Source organism: Callithrix jacchus, chromosome 10 (assembly GCF_049354715.1).
Source record: "Callithrix jacchus isolate 240 chromosome 10, calJac240_pri, whole genome shotgun sequence".
Lineage (NCBI taxonomy): Eukaryota > Metazoa > Chordata > Mammalia > Primates > Cebidae > Callithrix > Callithrix jacchus.
This window is the reverse complement of record NC_133511.1, coordinates 38,995,958-38,999,675: the sequence shown is the minus strand read 5'-3', so window position 1 is coordinate 38,999,675 and position 3,718 is coordinate 38,995,958. Positions and strand designations below refer to the sequence as shown.

The following is a 3,718-nucleotide window of genomic DNA, read 5'->3' as shown; positions in this document are numbered from 1 at the left end:
TATTCCCCCATCCTGCACTGCCCCTGGTAACCACTAATCTACTGTCTCTATAAATTTAACTATTTTGGACATTTCATATAAATGAAATCATACAGCAGATGGCGTTTTGTGAGTAACCTCTTTCACCAAGTGTACTGTCTTCAGTGTTTGTTCATGTTGCAGCATGTATCAATACCTCATTTATTTCTGTAGCTCTGGTGAAGGTGTGACAAGGTTCTGGCAACACAGCTTTCCAGTATTATGCTTGGGACAGTATACTGATGTTTTAGTAAGTCCCTTTCTGGGGGACAATTTGGCAGTTTATATTTAAAACTTTAAAAAAATACATAACGTTTCACCCAAGAATTCACTTTCAGGAAATTACCCCAAAGAAGGCATCATGGATGTGATAGTAAGTTGGCCTGCACAGGTATTGCTTGCAGTGCTGTACGTGATAAGAAAATACTTGTACATTCTCAGCTTCCAGCCATGCTGAGTGGCCTCTGCCTTGGAGACTCTCAGTGCTGCGGATCATGTTCCTAAGGGTCAGTCTCTCGCGTCTCCTCCAGAAGTGAGTGCATTCCATCCTGAAGAAATCCATCCACTCCATGGCTGTCATAGGAGCCCCATTCTCACAAGGGCAGAAAAGAAAAGGAGTGGAGCATGGTCCCTCTGCCATAAGAAAAGCTGGCTTGATGAAAAGGCTCTCCAATTTGGGCTGCCACCTAAAAGACTTTGGAGATTTGAGTTTTACTCCAGTCCCCAAACATGATCTCTACAACAACCTAATAGTGAATCCACATTCAGTGGGTCTTGCCAACCAGGAACTGGCTGAGGTGGTTGGTAGAGCGGTGTCAGATGGCTACAGCTGTGTCACATTGGAGGAGACCACAGCCTGGCAATCGGTACCATTAGTGGCCATGCTCGACACTACCCAGACCTTTGCATTATCTGGGTTGATGCCCATGCTGACATCAACAGACCCCTTACCACTTCATCAGGAAATCTCCATGGAAAGCCAGTTTCATCTCTCCTGAGAGAACTACAGGACAAGATACCACAACTCCAAGGATTTTCTTGGATCAAACCTTGTATATCTTCCCCAAGTATTGCGTATATTGCTCTAAGAGATGTGGACCCTCCTGAACATTTTATTTTAAATAACTATGATATCCAGTAATTTTCCATGAGAGATATTGATCGGCTTGGTATCCAAAAGGTCATGGAACAAACATTTGATCTGCTGATTGGCAAGAGACAAAGACCAATCCATCTGAGTTTTGATATTGATGCGTTTGACCCTACATTGGCTCCAGCCACAGGAACTCCTGTTGTAGGAGGACTAACTTATCGAGAAGGCATGTATATTGCTGAGGAAATACACAATAGGGTTGTTGTCGGCCCTGGATATCGTTGAAGTCAAACCTCAGTTGGCCACCTCAGAGGAAGAGGCAAAGAGTACAGCTAACCTGGCAGTGGATGTGATTGCTTCAAGTTTTGGTCAGACAAGGGAAAAAGGGCACAATGTCTATGACCAACTTCCTACTCCCAGTTCACCAGATCAATCGGAAAATCAAGCACATGTGAGAATTTAGGAGATATTGTTCACTGACATATTTCACAACGGGCATTCCAGAATTATGAGGCATTTGAGGGACAGATACTAAATGGTTGGTCAATACTGCCTTAATGAAAATATCTGCATATTCTCACACTTGTAAAGTTTCCCCTCTATTTTGGAGACCCATACTACTATAAATGTACTTGGATTTTTGGCAGTTCACAGGGTATTAATATGCTACAGTACTATGTAAATTTAAAGAAGTCATAAACAGCATTTATTACCTTGGTTAAAAAAAATACTTGTACAACATGATTCTCGACAATAGTGGATATGTCAGGTAACTTTTTTTTCTAGAGATGGTGGTCTCACTCTGTTGCTCACAATGGAGTGTGGTGGCTATTCACAGGTGTGATCCCACTACTGACCAGCACAAGAGTTTTTATTGCTCCATTGTTGACCTAAGCTGGTTCACCCATCTTTAGGCAACTGGGTGGTCCCATGCTCCGGGGAGTTCGCTGTATTGATGCCAATTTCAGTGTGGACACCTGATTGGTATAGTGCACCAAGCCTAGGACTCATGGACGCAGGTGATCCTTCTGCTTCAGCCTCCTGAGCACCTGGGATTACAGGTGGGTACTACCACACCAGTTGTTAGATAAACCATGATTTGGGAATGTGGTGGGATACTCTGCAGCGTATGAAATGATGTTGGAGAATGTGCTGTAGGAATTTGCATGAATGCCCTGGAGTTACAGTGCTGCATAGTTAATTCAGATCACTTGTGCATTTTTCAAACTATGATGCAAAACTTGATGGCATAATGAGTAAGAAGGTTATGTTGCTTTTAAAAATTAATTTTGAAACAAATCTTATAGCTGAATACTTAAATTGTGGAGAGATATTAGTAACATAATGTTAAATGACTAAAGCAATTTCAATCATACAGTTAGATCTCATTTTTTTTTAATTAAAAGAAAGGGTGTGAGTGTGTGGTATGTAAAAGAAGTGGAAAGATATATGATATATATGTATGTGGGTTTTTTGGTCTCATTTCTGTAACATATTTATGACTCTTTTTATGATGAGAAAAAAGCAAGATTTCAACTTTTTCTTAACTCTGTAATTCAAACAGAGCACATGATGCTTCTCTTTTTAAAGTTATCTTTTGTATACTATAGAGAATCTTCGTAGATAGTTTACTACTCTCAGGAACTGAGGTACAGCACTACTCTACTCTCAGGAACTGAGCTATAGCACTACTACTATTTTGAACCAAATAACTGATAATCAGAAAATTTTATTCAGTGGGGCTTATAAATTAAAGAATATTTTCCCCTTCATGTCATAAGCTAGTTTATACACACATCCTAAAAGGAACTTGGGCTCCCAGAGCTTGGGGCTGTGCCTGATATTTCCAAGGTCTTTTCATGCTACTTTTTAAAGAGGATGAGGAGGTTAAACCAAATTCCAAAATCATGACTTATTTTGAGACTATCCAAATTCAGGCAGCTCTTAGTTTATGTAGATGGCCAAACTATACTCTATGTCTATATAACATGAGTTATTTTTTTTTTTTGTAATGAAAAAATTCTATCAAGATCTTAAGATACTTCAATGTTTAGATATTTGAACTTCATAATACGTCTTGATTGATTGATTCATTGACATGATATATTATATGATATATAGAGATATGTAAGTTACAGGCATTTGAGTAAATTTTAACTGTTCATCCTCATATTACAACATATACTAAAAAATTAACTACTTACTCCCTCAACCCAGGCAACACACACCATTAATTAAATTGCAAGTTAATGACAACTACTGCAAACAAATTTTAAAGTAGAAAATGATGTGCTCTTCTTCCGGGACCCTCTGTGGATGCTCTTGAAGATCTCAAACTTACATGTATACAATTTGTAATTAAAAGGCAGATGAAGCAAATCTAGTCTATTGATCCTTTTAAAGCTTGTCCAAAGCAAAAATTCTCCTATTGTCCTTCAGAAGGCAAAACCATAGTCACAACAGTTAACACCAGAGAGCCTGCTACTCGTGTTGGGAGTCAAAGACTTCAAAAGAGGGTTTGGCCAATAACTACTGGTAGGTCATTTCTGAAAGAGAAAAATGACATCTGAAGCATAGTGTCAAATGGAAACGGTTTCTTTCTTTCTC

At 39.1% G+C, this 3,718-nt stretch overlaps 1 pseudogene; it reads left to right on the top strand.

Moving 5' to 3' along the window:
* Window positions 1-512: 512 nt before the first annotated feature.
* Window positions 513-1,601, top strand: LOC100397544 (arginase-2, mitochondrial pseudogene; annotated as a pseudogene).
* Window positions 1,602-3,718: the final 2,117 nt, after the last annotated feature.